This window comes from Drosophila virilis, chromosome 4 (genome assembly GCF_030788295.1).
Source record: "Drosophila virilis strain 15010-1051.87 chromosome 4, Dvir_AGI_RSII-ME, whole genome shotgun sequence".
NCBI lineage: Eukaryota > Metazoa > Arthropoda > Insecta > Diptera > Drosophilidae > Drosophila > Drosophila virilis.
In genome coordinates, this window is record NC_091546.1 from 15,694,624 (window position 1) to 15,711,259 (window position 16,636).

At 40.0% G+C, this 16,636-nt stretch overlaps 1 long non-coding RNA gene across 1 annotated transcript in view; it reads right to left on the bottom strand.

Moving 5' to 3' along the window:
• The window catches only part of LOC138911284 (uncharacterized), a 223,617-nt gene that overhangs the window by 107,645 nt on the left and 99,336 nt on the right, over positions 1 to 16,636 (bottom strand). Inside the window, exon 3 of the long non-coding RNA XR_011416767.1 lies at positions 12,314 to 12,451. This is a non-coding gene — a long non-coding RNA (uncharacterized lncRNA). The remainder of the gene's footprint in view (positions 1 to 12,313; positions 12,452 to 16,636) is intronic.

Here is a 16,636-nt window from a genome sequence, read left to right on the forward strand (position 1 = left end):
AGAGACAGTGAGAGAGAGAAAAAGAGAGAGATAGAGAGAGAGAGAGAGAGAGAAGGGGGGGGGGGGGGCAGTAAGAGCTACAAAAGATACAAGCCAGTTACACGCCATGGACATGCAACCCGGCTAAACACTTTCAGGCAGCTCTCTCGACCAGCTCCGCCTTTCCCCCGACGTCGACAAATTGTCGCTGCCCTCGCAGCTTGGGTGTGAAAATGTTGGCAAAGTGGCAATGACAATGCCCGGTTAGCTGCTGGGATTGCTAGAACTGGCTGCCGCTGGTCCCCTCGCCACCTGGTCAGGTTGCCTGCCACCGAATCCGTCTGCCCGCCAGCCTGGCTGTTGCAGTTTTGTATCTTGTATCTTTTTTCGTTTAAGCCAACTGGCAACTGGCAACTGGCGCTGCTAACTAAACGCTGTGTTATGACAAGTGGCTGCAACGTTGCGCCGTTTCCGAGCCATAAAGCAAATTGATGATGAAAAAGTTGCCGCCGCAGCCGCCGCCGCAGCCGCCGCCGCTGGGCCAAAGCTTCGTGTTCGTGTCATGGCCTGTTAAATGTTGGCAATAAAAGTGAAAACTCTTGTCATATGGCTGTGCCGTTAGTTTGCCACTTAGTGGCTAGAAGCAGCCATAAAGCAACTCAACTCTCAAAGTTCTCTGCCCCATCGCGACCCCACATGCGCTCTCCTTCAATCTTAACGCTTCCCAATCTTAAGCGCACCTGTGACACAACCCATAAACCTAACGAGTGCTTCGATTTATGAAAAAGAACCATCGATTTTTATTGTATCCATAAATCAGGGCATAAAATCATATGAAGAAAATGCAAATACAAGTTATGCGGGACCCCATAAATCTAAAATGTACAGAAATTGTAAATAATATTACAAATTATTTGTTGCTCTTGCTCTTGGCCAAGAATATGCTTCAGCATGCCACATAAAAAATCTTTACCTTTTCCCAAGCTCACTAAATAATTGCTTACATCTAAGGTCAACTATTGCAAAAATTGAGGCGGAAAATTAATTCTTAACAAGAATGTGCAATTGTGTATTATAAACATAAAAGGACTGGATTAGTCTGCACCTGCTAGAATTTCCTTTTGTCCCTGATCATTAACAAATACCAGCTTATAATATCACTTCCGATCGGACGGTGAGGTAATTTACCACTGTTGCGGGTCGAATTTCCAAAATCTTTTCTAGAAACTCTTAGAAATTATTTGCCGAAATAAGAACCGTGTTTCATTTTGTGTCGATTTGTTTTTTTGAAATTATGTAGATAATTTTCATTATTCTAGCTTTTAATCAATAAAACTCTTACTAGTAGCATATAATGTAGTCGAAATTCTTGAATTTACAGATTTTATGTCTAAAAAATAACTTAATTAATTATATGCTCAGCGAAAATGCGATTGCCTTGTCAACACTTATCGAACCACTTGTCGAGAGTCTGTTCTGAGACAGCCAGGAAACCCCCTCAAATATAGCTCAACTTGCACTTTGCAAAACATTTCACCATTTAATGATAAATTGCCACTATATTGGGTCTGGGATAAACCAAAAGTTTCTCCGGTAAATAATCAAAATCAACCGCAGGAGCCACGCGTCGAGCGTTGATTGAAAAAACTTGTAAATTTTTTAACGACAAATAAAAAAATATATATATATAAAACAGCAACAACAAAAAAACGTTGACAGCGAAGGGTGCGTTGAGCAATTGATAAATTTAATGGCGTTACGCATGTCAAACTCGCAAAATCCTTAAGAGTGTCAAATTGGCAGCAAGCAGTCGCCCATCCAACGAACCCAGCCCGCTTGTCGACACACCTCGTCCTAAACAAATAAAAACCACAGGAAAAATGAGCAAAAAACGAAAAAAAAACTTGGTAACAACATCGACACCAACTGCGACAACAACAAGAGCCAAACAAATGAAAAAAAGGTAATGAGCACAAAAAAAAAAAACGCGTCCCGAACTAATGCAGAGATATGCAAAGTGTGGCAAGTGGCAAGAGGCAAGTGCCTGGTGACGTAAATAAATTGTGTAAAATACTTAAGACCTGTATGATAGATGTATATTTGCAGCAACAAAATACGGTATACAAGAACAACTGCTGGCTTGCCCCTCAAAGTAATCCAAAAGTTGGCAAAAATCTTAGGCACAGTTTGTAAAAGTTTTTCAACGGCAATCATTAATTTTGTCAACGAATGGAATTGTTGACAAGTGCAAAAAAATAAATTAATAGATTGTGATACCTAAAGTATTCTGGTAAATGATGTGAATTAAATTGAAATGTTAAAAGATCCACAGAGGCTTCACAATCAAATTCATTAAGGCTATTTTATAAGCATTATAAAAATGTCCGCATTAAAAGCCTAATTAAATAAAATTGATTTACCAAATATTAACAGATACTTCTTACATCAATTTTTCTTTCCGGAAGCCTCTTTTACGGATGCCACACAAAGGAATATGGTGAAAAACACCAAGCGGAGCTCGTGGAACGTTTAAGAAAGAATTAAAGATACAGTGTGTGAAAGAGAGAGAGAGAGAGAAATGAGAGAGGGAGAGAGACAGAGAGTATGTGTGTGAGCGAGAGACAGAGTGGTCACACAAATTATTATCTTCATATAAATAGTGAAGTGTAAAAAACTGTGAAACGTTTACGGACTAAGCAAAAAGAGGAATCTTTAAAAAATTTGCTTGTTAAATATTAACGAATAACTTGCAAATGGGAATTGATAATTAAACGGTTTCAGAGTGTCCTAAGCGTATGTGAGTAGAGCGAGAAAGAGCATTCATTTATAATAAGTTAATGATGTCAAATAATAGACTTCCTTTTTAAGACACCCTATTTGGACTTAGCAGCTTATGCAATTTGTGCTAGTTCATACCCATTCAACTCTTTAGTTTCTGCTGTTTAACTTACAGTCTTTGATAAGTGCAAAAACGATTTTTTAAGCACTTGACTTGCTGTTTGCCTTGAACAGTTCAACGTTTGCCCATCCAATTAGACCAAGAATGGCGTAACGTGTAAATCCTGTCGTTGGCGTGCAGCAAAATGCATTTAAAATATCTGCAGTGAGCGGGAGACAGACGCAGAGAGAAGGAGAGGGAGCTAGGGAGGGAGAGAGACTGGGAGTAGGAGTTAGCTTACTAAATGCATCACGTATTGGGTTTTGACATAAACGCTTGTCCTCGTTAGCGCCGCATCGTGTTCCATGGCCAAAAAGGTGGGTTTGGGACTTGGATTTGGTTTTGGTTTTGTTTCTGCTGCAGCTGCCCGCCCGCGGCGCCATCTGAAAACTTTTATAGCCGCATGGAGGCGGGCGAGCCGAGAAACTTTCAGAGTTTCGTAGGCTGCCGGCAGCATTGATAAATTGCCGTTGCGTTGTCGGCCCTAACCTGACGGCCCAGCTCAGGTTTTATGCAAAAATCCAGAGACTAAAGAAAAAAAAAAAGGAAGGCGAAATTCAAATGCAGATGCAGTTGCAGCATCAACGACAGATCCCTCGGGGTGTTGACTGACGGCGTTGCTTCTGGCGCTGAAATAATGCGGCCAATAAATGTCACAGTGGCAGCTGTAACCCACCTCCCCATCACCGCGACACCCTCTCTCATACTCTCTCCGCGTGCCTGGCCAACTCCAGCAGGTTGCTCCTTTCATGTCTTTCTTTGGCACTGCAAATTGTGTATTTAAATGGCAGTTAAAGTGGCAACACGTTCCATTCCCGTTTGAAGTTGTCGATGATGAGTGATCACATGCAGCGACCCCGCCATTGCCCGCCTGCCCGCCTGCCCCCTGCCACCGCCCACAGCCAAACAACGCCATCCTCACCTCATCCTTGCAGCCAGCAGCAAGTGGCTACAGCTCCCACACTCTGGCATTGCATGCAACTGCCTCTCGAATGGATTTATAAATATTTCATGCGCTGCGCAGCGTAGCGGAAGTCACTCCAAGTCCGAGTGTTTACAATGAATCATATTTTTATGAGCAGCCTCCACCCATGCAGCCGGGCTATATGCAGTTCTTAAAGCTAGCCCCGCTGAGACAAAGGCATATTTGTGATACTCGTATAAACAATTCATGCCCCAAAGTGCAGTCAGCCTTTCGTCTGGCATACCCTGTAAGCGTGTAAGCGATATTCGAAAGAAGTATTATACGAGTATGCATATTTCGAAACAGCATCAAAAGTCGAAAGCATCGAACCAGAATCGCAGATTTTCTAATTTATTTTTCCCAATTTTTAAAGGTCTAAATGCAGATCTGACTATCCCAGTCACATATATATGTATATTCAAATACGTTTTGCTATTCTCTTCTGTTTACAGGGTATCATCAAGCTGCTTACTCTCTGTGCGGCGCATATTTAGTTGTTCATCATTTAGTTCTGGTCATATTCATATTCATTTGCATTCTGTGCAACCAACTCAAGTGACAATTGTGAGCGCCGCTCGAATCTGTCTCCCTCTCCCTCTCTCTCGATCCGTCTCTCTGTCTTATTTGCATATTGGCACTTGGCGCAATACTCATGTATCTTTAAAATGGCAAATCAAATGTTGCCAATTTGTGACAGTCTACATCATCAATTTGCATATCTCAGATGTTGAGCACAGCTTTTATAATTTAGCTGTCACAATTTGGTACATAAATCAATTTCATTTTCAATATGCATACTTTACGTCATTCAGTACGACAACTACGATGAAATCATTACGTTCTTCAGAAAATAAATAAATAAATGTTAAGAAATCTGCATAGGCTGCACCATTCATAATTCCTCTTTATACTATTCCATGCCGCAATTCTTTTAGTCTAACTTTACCGGGAAATGTTATTTAAAATTAAGAAAAAATCATTTATTTTTCTCTTAGGCTTTTTATTTATACTCTCTTTCACATATTCTGTCCACGTTTTCCTTAAGCTTATTTCATTTTATTTTGAGTAAAATGTATATCTAAAATTTCTTTGGTATTAAATTTTTTTTATCTTTGACAAAAAGCTAAACAAGTCGCATTTATTAGCAAATAAATTTACAGAGTTGTGCCTTATAAATTATGTGGCTTGCATTGTTGCCAAATATCGCTTATCACATTTATCATGTGCACATGGCGGCGCCTATTGTTCTTTTTCTACTGAATGCTGATAGAGTGTAGGGGTGTCAGGGGCAAGGAGAGCAGGAAAAAAGTATTTACGATAGCGCAATTTGCATAATGTGCAAATCATAATACGAACTTCCTGTGGCCCGGCCTTGTGTGTGTGTGTAGGGCATAAATATTGCAACATTTGTAACAGACATCGCCCCAGCCAGAAGATAAGTTATCAGCGGCTGAAGTGCACACACGGGGCACACACTTGGATTCGATGTGGTATGCGGATTCGTATTCGTGTGCGGATTGTTCAAAGTTGAGTGTTGAATGTGGTTGGCAAAACTTTTTTGCCAAAGCTAGGCGACACGCGGCCCTACTATGAGGGCTAAATTCGACTTTTGTTCGGCTTGTACAGCATAAATTCTGCAGCTTTAAATAGCCGTAGATCTACATGATTACAAATGTTGAGCTTTATGGCCCTTGGCGACAGATGTGGGCAGCTTTTTGAGCCTTATCTATAAATAGTTGTTAATGATCGACGTAGCCAAGCTGATTTTGCTCAAATTGTGTTTTCAGTCGGTAAACGCTTTTGAATATAAGTATAACCATTTTGTTAGGATATGTCGCTGATATACGTTTACATAATCATTAAAGCTTCATAAAGATTGATTAATAAATATTGAAATCAGTAGTTGAGTTGGCCCTCATTCTCATAATCATTTTCGTTGCTGTCTCGTTTGCATACTCGTTACCCGTTTTTGATGCTGGCTATTATGATTTCTATGAGAACTCGTCTATATATCATACTGTTGAGCTGCTCACAGAGTATCTTGCAGTCAAGCAATCTCTATTGGTCCTTTTTACGTATGTGGCTTAACAGCAGTCGCTGTTAAATTACAATTTCACAACTTTGGAGCATGTAACAAGTGCAGCAATTGTTGCATTGTTGTAGGTAGTTACATGTGTCCAACGTTTGCAAAATGTGGCAATGACAAATTTGGTAAATGAAAAAATCTAACGAGCCAGTGACTGTAAATGATTGCAACTCGTATTTTAAATACTCTTTAGCTTGATTGGGATAAAAAAGAAGACGATTCGATGGGTAATTAAAAAAAAAAGGTGTATAATCATGTTTTAATATGGCACGATATGCTCTTATTATAATGCTTTTATTATAAAGAAAAAGAATAGTTTTTTCCTTATAACGATATTCGTTGACAAGCGATTTTTTACTCTCGCTATTTGTCTATTTGATATCTCACTCGTTTGCTCGTTACTTTTCTTAATTCGCCGTTAACTCTCCTTACTTAAGTTAAGTAGGGGAGGTAACCGGAAGGCATATAGGCCACATAAATAATATAATTATTTCTAATGAATATTTTAGTAACTTGTTCTCATACCTAGCTTCATACCGTAACCAGTTATACCCCTAAATTCGAGGGTATTTCAATGCAAATGTGAACATCGTCTACGCTCTGGCCATGTCACATGGCCACATGTGTCACAAGAGCTATGCAAAAACATTTGTCTAAAGCCTTAAGTGAAATCTCTAAGCGCTTTGAGCTCTGCTCTGGCGGCGACTACAGCACCACATCAATTCAAAACCAATAACTCAAAAACAAGAACCCAACAATCCGACAATCCAACAATCATGTGGCTGCATTTCAGCTAACAACATTTCTTATTTCGTTTATTTTTTTTCTAGCTTTTTCTTTAACTTGCTTTTTGCCCTGTGCAATTTCATTTCCCAGAATTCCATTTACACTCGAGCGCTTTGTTCCAACCTGACCAGGCCCTGGCCCCGGGATCCTGTCCCCATGGCCCCGCCCGATGAGGCTGCAATGTCACGACGACGTTTGCCCCGAATTGGCAGTGATAAATGTAGCGCCAAGGCAGCTTCAGCTATAGCTTCAGCTTCAGCTACAGCTTCATGTTTGAAGCTGCAAATCCGAAAAGTGTTTGCTATTTATGCTCAGGTATAAAAAAATATAAAAAGCAGCTACTTGTATGTTGCTAGACTTTGAGATACTCTGTAAGTGTGTAAGACGAATGACCTTTGTCTTCTGACTTGTGGTAATAGCTGGAATAGAAAGCTAAAAAGATAGAGAGAGAGAGAGAGAGAGAGAAAAAGCTCTTTTACATGAATCTTGCTGGCTGTGAGCTACTCTGCAATATGAAATAAACTTTATTTCTGTCAGAACAAATAGGGAGAGAGATTGGATTTATCTCGAGAGAAGAGAAATGTGACAGAAGGACAAGGTAAACGATTTTTTTTTAATTCAACGCCTCTAAGAGAATCATCAATAGCATTATATAACATTTTCCTAAAAGTGAAGCTGAAAGATTTTATAGCCTGATCAAGAATCTATCTATAAACATTATTTCTACAATTTCTATTTATTTGCTCCGGATCAATTATAACTCTGAAACAAAATAAATATTTTGAAAAGAGTTCACTTTGTTTGAAACCTATCAGTAAATGGTAACGGATCTGCGGCAATTGAAATAAAGAAACATGTTCTATATAAATTTCCGTCTCACATTTGTCAAGGAGAAGCACGTGATCTGCATTCGTTAAGTTCTTATCCTGCTATACATTTCCTATAGGAGGCTTTCGACATGCCAATTTAAGATCTAACCTTAATTATAAAATATAAAACGACTCAAATCAGATGCAAGCTGGTAGAGATACTAGCCTATAAAAATGCTCTGCCTATGCACATACTACAGGGTATTTATAAATGGCAGTGAGCAACCAAAGCGAACCGTTACTAAACCACTCGCTTGACAAACTACTCGACACCCTGGTCTTTGCTGTGCGTGTGTGTGTGTGTGCGTGTGTGTTTTATGTATGAAATGCCAAAGCCAATGCCACAGACTGACTGCTGACGCCTGATGCATAGATGGATGTGTGCAACGACGCTTTGTGGCACTGTGGCAAGCTGTGCTGGGGGCAAGTTCAAGGCAACCCTCTCATGTTTCTTGCTGCTGTTAAAAGTCAGAGAACTTAGCACACTCCCAATATACTTGTATATGAATATGAGTATGAATGCGTATGGAGTCGGCCTGCGGCCATTTAAAACGCTATTGAAATTTCAGCTACAGCGTTGCTAATTTGTGTTTTAAAATATGCGCAATTATAACAACAACAACAACAACAACAACAACGACAATGGGAACATTGAGTGGCAGGAGAACAATGCGTTCAGTGGTGTGTAGAGTCTCCATGTTTAATAGGCCGAAAAGGGTGCAGCCCGGATGAGGGCGATGTCATAACAGCGGGACATGCCCAAAAGCCAACCCCAAACCCAGATGCAGACGCTACCCTTAAGTGCATGCCTTTCCATTTTTACCATTTATATATAACGCGTGCCAGCCCCCAACCCACATCCCCCTACCTCGATCTACGCGTGGACTTTGCATTTATGAAAAATCATTAAAATTATTACATTTGGCTTGCTGACACCTCGTGCCCGCACGGACACACAACAATTCATGACATTTGTGCGGAGATTAGCCCAACAACTGTCACACATTTTGGACTCAAATTACCCTGATTAGCATGGACAGTGTTTTTCTCTATACTTCTAAGCCTTAGAACGCAAATGTTAGCCGTTAGAAAAGCACATTTCACTTTAGTATTTTCTGGCTTAAGCGAACAGCTAGCTCAACGGCAGACACCTGTCCAGCAAGCAGCCTTTTAAGCGGCTGCTTTTAATGGGAAAGAATCTTAGACATTATGCAAATATTTGCGCCTACTAATGGCACGAGGTACGTTAGCAATCTGCTCCTTATGTTGATCAAGATGAAAACGAAGGTGCTTTTCTCTTTTGCTTGATTAAAAAACGGAAATTGTTATATATTCCTATGACAAGATGTTTGCGGTGCTTCAGCAGTTAAGGGCCTAGGCCAAGGGCGGACTCTGAAGACTTTGAAATTGAGTCCATGCATAATTAATAAGATATTAATGGCAAACGCATGTGCATTATTCAAACTGGCTATACAATATTTCAAAGGATTTTTATAGCGCTGGAATAAATTGGTTTTACATGATTTCACATTTTGTATAGAAAATAGCAGCCCAATGAAAATATTTGTATGTGGTTCAGAAATATGGTTAAGGTTAAGGAATGAATGTTAAGAAACTAACTCAGTAGATTTAGGGTAGAAAAAATTGTTTAAAAATAATATTATGAAGGTAAATCGACAATCAATAAAGGATACATAATAAAAATCGAATAATGAAAGTAAGATTTAATAGGGAAAGCATAAATCAATGGATAATAGCTAACTTTGATGAATGAAAAAGTTTTGGTCAACAGATCAATTCCCTATTAAAAATATAAAAATTTGTACACAAAATAATGTTGTTGTGCAAACACAAAGAACATAAAATAACTTAGAATTGTTTTAAAGGGTCTCCTGAGGAAACATTAACATAAAAAAAAAAACCTTTTTTTATTTTTCTACATATATTAATCTTTAAGCTTCTTTAGCTCAGCTCCGATGCAGTTCTTCTATACTATTTTGCAAAAGACAACTAGAGTTTGGTATTGTTGTTGTGAATGGTCTTCTGGATTTTAGCGATTCATTAGCATAAAGCGTGGGCAAACATTTTTAAAGACAATTCAAATTGAGTTCATCATTGGAAAAGCACCCAAGTTCTCCCTAGGGATCGCTCCGTGGCACTCGAAGCGTCGCCGTGCCGTCGATTTTGCCCGTACGCTGGCCAATTATGTAGGCTGCTAGACAAATCAAAGGCCCGCTGACAAAAGCCAAGTGCAGGGGGAAGGGTAGGAATACCTAAAAGCCGCTCGGCGCCAGCTTCTTGCCTTGATGTGGCATTGTTTATTGAAATACAGCCCTTTCCATTGGCTGTGGAATGAAATTGCGCGGAAGCACTTGCAGGCAGTGTTATTGGCTTTATTGTGCAACCCTTTTGAGCAAAATTTATATATTTTTTTGTGATTAGCCCGGGGCGTGCCCAACCAAATACAAGTAATACTCGCAATTCACGGCCAGGCCCGATCCGATCCATTCAAGCGGCAATAATTTGTTCGCTTTGCATTGTTGAAATTTTACAAATTAATTGCGTTATGCATTCATTATTCGTATTCGTATTCGATTCATTGGCAAAAACTCTTGAATGTGCGTGTCTGGCAGGCATTAAAAGATACCCAAACGGTGCCCAAATTGCGCTGTCTCCAGCGCCTGTGGCTGCCCATCAAGATCTCGTTTCGCTTTCGTTAACCGATCCTCCGGACAAAACTTTTAAAGCGGGGCAATCTGCAGTTGTGTGTGTAAAGTTTAATGATCATCGGGCTGATGATTTTTCAGAACTGATAAACACGACCACCAAAATTGTCAGAGCAATATGCATAAGTATGTGTTGCATATATACCCAGTAATATATTGGGAAGTTGAGGGGTGTGCTGATTGAAATTATGAAAAATTGTACAAATAAATTTAAAACGCTTGACATTATTTGAAAAAGTACAGCATAGACACACGTTCGTATCCCAAGACTTTTTGTTGTCTCAGATAGGCTGTAAATATTATATAATTTACAGGGTATCTGTTAACCCAATATTGTTTACTGTAAGACACTCATTATATAGTTGCCTTTGGACTTTGAGTTTTACAACTGATGCCATAAATGTCATTTATTTATGTACTTCTAGTTGATTAATTAGTTCAAGAGACTCTTGTGTATGAAGTGTATGGGAAAATCAATCAATCATCTATGCCACGAATAGATCAAAGGGCAGCATTTCAATGGAATTGAAATCGGAATCGAACACGGCATTGCAATTGAAATGGCAAGGAAAAGTTCTAATTAGAAGTGCGGTAAACAAATCTTGACTTCACAACAAGCAAAGATCCGTGACACTTGGCTGGCTGTTGCCGCAGGTCCAGGACATGTTGCAGCTTGAACAGGGCAGAAACAATTGCTGCGGGAAAAGGAAAAACCCGAGGCGGCGGCATTACGTGACAGGGCACTGGGCGACTAAGTGACAGCGTGAATAAATTTGTCATTAGTAAATGTCACAGATAAAAGTAGAAGTTGCAGCTGTGAGCTGACTGCGGGCTGCAACAACTGGCAGTTGTCAGAGAGCAAGGAATGCCACTTGCCAGTGCTTCATGCGATCCCGTATCCATATGTTGCTTATTTGCAACGAGACAATTTGCATATGCTGCCAGTGCTGGATTCCAATCATTTGTTGTGCTAATTATGAGACTTAATGTGGCATTGAAGGCGCACATTGGCCGCACCAGCTCCTCGCTCTTCGTTTTCCATCTTTCGATCTGTGTGGACGTGGACTCGAGCACCAAATGCTGCGTGCAAAACAATTAACCATGAAATTGAAAATGCCGCCGACGACGCGACGAGGAGACGCGTTTTCGAGCGATTCAAAGTCGCCTTCAATGCAAAGCAGGCAGCTGAGTCTCGTATATCCACTCAGCCTTCTCCTCCTTGTGCACGTCCTGCGCCCATTTGTTCCACTTCTGTGGCCAGGCAGGCGCAAGGAAGTGCCAGAGCGTGCGCGTGCCCCCAAGTGAAGTGCCCCTAAGGGGCAGCCGACACCGAAAATCGCTCTATTAACCCAGGCAGCGGCTGTAGTCGACGCTGACGCCGACGTCGAGTTCAAACGTTACGCTCTTGCGCCCGTCACAAAAACCCCATGACACGGCATTAGCCATGCCACTTGGCGGCCTTTCGAAGTTCGTTCGACCACAATATTGTCCAGGGTTGCAACCACATAATTTTTAGAAACATTAACTGGCTTTTGGCCGGGCTCAATGAGCTGTTCACCATAGCTGATGGCATATGAATTGTATGCTATATGCAAAAAGTTATCTATAACATATTAGCAGAGTTTTGCAACACTGCAAACTAATTTCATTAGTTTCGTCAAGTGATTACCAAAGTTTTTAAAGGCCTCAACACAGCAAATTTAACGAGATTTCGTTTCATGTGCTAATGAAAGTTTTATGTTGATAGATTTTTAGGGTATCATAAGCGTATACTCGCTTGATTTGGACTTCCTCAGATACAAAATTGATGTTGCTTTCTTCGAGCTTTACTTTTTAATAAATTGTCGAAGGTTAGTTAAACAATATAACATAACTTTTTCCAATATGTCCAATAAGCTGTTTGGTTTGCCAATTTCCTTTTTTTATATATATTTATATTTATATTATATATTTTATGTAACTTACCTTGTGATAGGGATTGTGCTGAAGTCATTCCTGCATATATTATTTTGAACTCTCAAATTTTTTATACATTTAACTTTTCGAATCGTTACTCGGTATGCTCCCAGAAGTCGCAATATATTTTTAATATATATTATCTTTCTAAAAGTAATCATGAAATTAAGAAAAATAATCATTTTAAGTAACTGAAAATTAATATTTAAATTGTAACATTTACTAAAGAAATTAATAATTATAAAGTGAAATTTTGATCTAATTCAGTTTAACAAAAAATGTGGTTGTATTTAATTGTAATTTAATTCAAGTTTTTTTTTTTATTTATATAGATCAAGGTTTTTAATGCGAAATGAAATAATTTCATATTTGTAGACATTGTTATTGTTGTACTTGTTGTTGTTGTTGTTGCGCCTGTTGCTGTTGCTGGCCTCAAAAGAGCGATTAAATTGTGGCTTTGACTTTGGGACTATTCAAGGCCGCAGACAGCTGCCAGACAACTGATATGTGCACATGAGTAGATGCGAATATGAATGCGAATGCCAAAGCCAGCGCCAAAGCCAAATTCATTCAGATACCGATTCGGCGCCACAAAGGATGCAGCTCTATGGCAGCCAGACAAGAGGCCCAACAACAGCATCAACAGCAACAACAACAGCAGCAACAGTTCTCTTGAAAACTGGTGAAAACTGATGAGGGCGAGAGATGACGAAAATGAACTCACATCTGAAATGCTGATGTGTCTGTTGCTGCTCTTAACACTGTGCAACAAAGTAGAGGAAATTAGGTAATATATTAAATATCAAATTGAAATATTTCCATAGTTCTCAGCACTTATCGAAGTATTTACTTAAGAATCACAAGATGTGAGCTGCTTTATTTTGTTGCACAGTGTAATCAAGGGACATGAATTTTTGCATTGAATTCAATTATAAAACACATTAAAGACAAAGCCTGTCGACTGTCTGGGAAATCTGTGCATGTCCTTTGTGCATTAAATTTGCTGAAAATTGGTTACTCGTGTTGTCGACTAGATAAACTTGCCATTGCCCTGCACATACAGCCCCCTCCACACACTCCACCCATGGATGCGCACATACTCTATGCAAATAGTACTTCAGGGATAAGCGTTGAATGCAGGTGAGGTGGGCGGCAGCGGGTGCGTTGTCTGGCGCTCAGCACTTTGTGAAAGTGATTTCATATTTAGGGGGTTCTGTGGGGGTTCTGTGCCCTCGGGGATTTGGGGAATACATTTGACAGAACGCAGTCGCATTAACTCTTCAAGTTGGAAAACAAACGCATTAAAAACTTGGCACTGTCCAACATATCCAGGTCCAAGCTGGCAGTCGTGTCCTTTTGGCCACAGGCACGAATTCCACGAATTTCGAGTGTTTCGAGTACGTGTTCCGCTTAGGAATTTGTTGACATATTGGCCACAGACGGGCGAGCATATTAATATGGGCTTGGAGAAATGTTTAGGAAATGTTAATCAAGCGGTCAGTGTGGAATACGGAACACCACTTTAACCACACACACACACACACACACACACACGAACGCACAACCACTCGACTTTTGGTTGTTGTGCCTCGTCTCGAAGAGGCGTGGGAGATTTTTTTTACTTTTCTTTGTTTTCTCAGAGTTTGAAAGCCGCACGTCGCACGTATTCCGACTATTAATGTCATTTGCAGTTGTTCCTTGGCTCGTCTTCTTCTGCTTCTTCTTCATCGTGTTCTCCTTGTGGCCTTTAAAGCTGGCTAAAACGGAAGTTTTCCAGTCAAGTTTTGTCGGTGCCGCATGTCAGGTAGGCAGGTAAATTGTGGTAATGACGGAAATGAATAGCCTGCGGCAAACTTGAGTGTTAACTGGAATTGTTTTCGAATGCTAATTGTCTTCATTAACAAACTGAACAACTTTAATTGCGCCCTGAAAGGGTATTCAAATGGCAAACATGTCTGTCAAAGCAGACAACACATTTGAAGTGTAAATTTAACTGGAAATTCAAATCAATAATAAGTTCAAGAACATTTTCTTTTCGAATACTGCCTTACTGGGAAAAAGTTAAAAATAGATCTTTGCGCTTCTAAATATTTCCATTAAAAAGAGGTTTTCTTTTTTGTTTTTAAGTAGAGATCAGGAATACGTTTTAAAAAGCTTGTTCATGCAAAGTCAATCCTTTAAGGCTATTCAAAAAATTTATCAAAATATTTTTAGCTGTGCTCGTTTAAGAAATGAAAATCACATTTACTTTGGTTTTTGATGCTTTTTCTTTGTGTTTTTTTTTTATCATGTTGATTAAATGCCTCAAATAAATTTTATATTCAACATCCGCATTCATGAAGCAATTTCCGTTCTATTAACGCAAATTGAGTTCCAGGCCACGCCCCCTTTTTGGCGAAAGTGAGTGAAAGTGATGGGCGGTGAATCAAGTGGATGTCACTTTGGAATCAGTTGTTGGGGCTGGAGGCTGTTAAACCCTTTTAACGTCAATTAATCACAAATTAAACTGTCGCCCCCAAAACCAAACACACACATAGACAAACACACACAGGCACACACACACACACACATTTACACTTATGTGGAATGTAAACGGCATCATCATAAAAACAAGCCAGGCTATTAAAGCTAAATAGGTAATAAATTTATCGTTGTCTGGCGCAAGGATATGTGCCACATGACAGGTTGTTGCATGCACACGATGTCCGTCTAGACACGAGGGGCTGAACAGGGTGGGGAGGGGGAGAGGCACTAAAGGGTAGGGGCACGGTAGCCCAAAAGCGCTGTGTCACCCGCATGTCGAGAGCAAATCAAGTGGCAAATATGAAATGAAATAAACAATTAATGGACACGGCCCCAGCCATGACCCAGTTTTGCGGAAATGGAACAGATTGACGCATACTCCCAAGACGCTGATGAAAACTCAACCCACAGCTCCCCCCCGCTGGCAGCAGCTGCACCCCGCATGTACCCAAGTGCAGGGGCGCGTAATGCAATAAGAAGACAAGGGACAAAAAATAATATAATACAACTTGGAACGGAAATGCTGATTGAAATCGTTTTGGCGTGAAATCAATCATCGCACAACGATGTCTACAAATACAAATACAAAGAGCACACACACACACACACACACACATGAGCCTGCCACAGTGTTTGCCACATGCTTCAGGATGCAGCAACTTTCATTAAGAGTCCTTAATGCGATTTGCAGCGCTGACGTTGATGCTGATGTAGATGCTGATGCTGATGCTGATGCTGATGTGGCGTTAACTTTTTTCCAACTCGCCGCTGTCTAAATAAGACAAATGCCCTTACTTAGCAAACAGGACAGAGACTTACAAATGAGCGCAGCCCATGCTCTGTCTGCCTCCCCTTCTCTCTCTCTCTCTCTCATTCCCTCTAGTTTCAAACTCGTCTTCGAGCTCAAATGAGCACTGTTTATGCCCACCCCTTGCTCTACCCCTCTCCCGCTCGCACTCATTCCACATTTTAAACGACTTCTTTCACATTCGATAAATTCGACATAACCAACAAAAGTTCAATCACATTTTGCATTTTCATGTTGCATGTCTTCATCCATTGTTGTTTCTCTCTCCCTCTCTCTCTCTCTCTATCTCGTCTTGTTGTTGTTTGCTGTTGCCATTTTCAAAATCGAATCAAATTAACGGTTCAGCCTTTTCGCTGTAGTCGTAAAGCAACAGCCGGCAATAGAAATATTGTAAACACAGTTTCGAACCGCTGTGTACGCAAATGTTACCCTACAAATTGTAAATAGCTTAACCCTTAAACGATCAGCTGTTGACAAAAACATCCCATGAAAGAGCGTACCAGGAATATTGATTATTCAGTTCTATGACTTATAATACTATTCAGAAAAGATGGCACAAAGGCTAGGAGGCAATTATTAAGCTGACATCCGTGCTGATTAATTTTTGCGATGGGTTACTTATATTACTGGAAAATGAATACCTATAATGAATAACCAAGGCATATTCTAGAAGTTGACTTTTGTCCACAATTTCGATTGAAGGTTGGTGCAGAAGATTTAAATATTCTTAAAAATTACCACCCAAAAAACAGAGAAATTTAACTAATTTTTTATTTAAAATTATTAGCAAAATGAGCTTAAATTCTGGGTAATTTGCGGTTTAATATTTATTAATATATCTGTAAAATAATATATATTTTTATTTGCCCCACTTCTAGCTACCTTAATTAGTTGCCTGCCCTGCCTAAGGGTTAAGCTGCAATTGCAGAACCAACTGCCGCACAAATTTCAAGTGATTGTAATCAACCGACGCACTGAAGGGGCGGCTCTGTTAGGCAGCG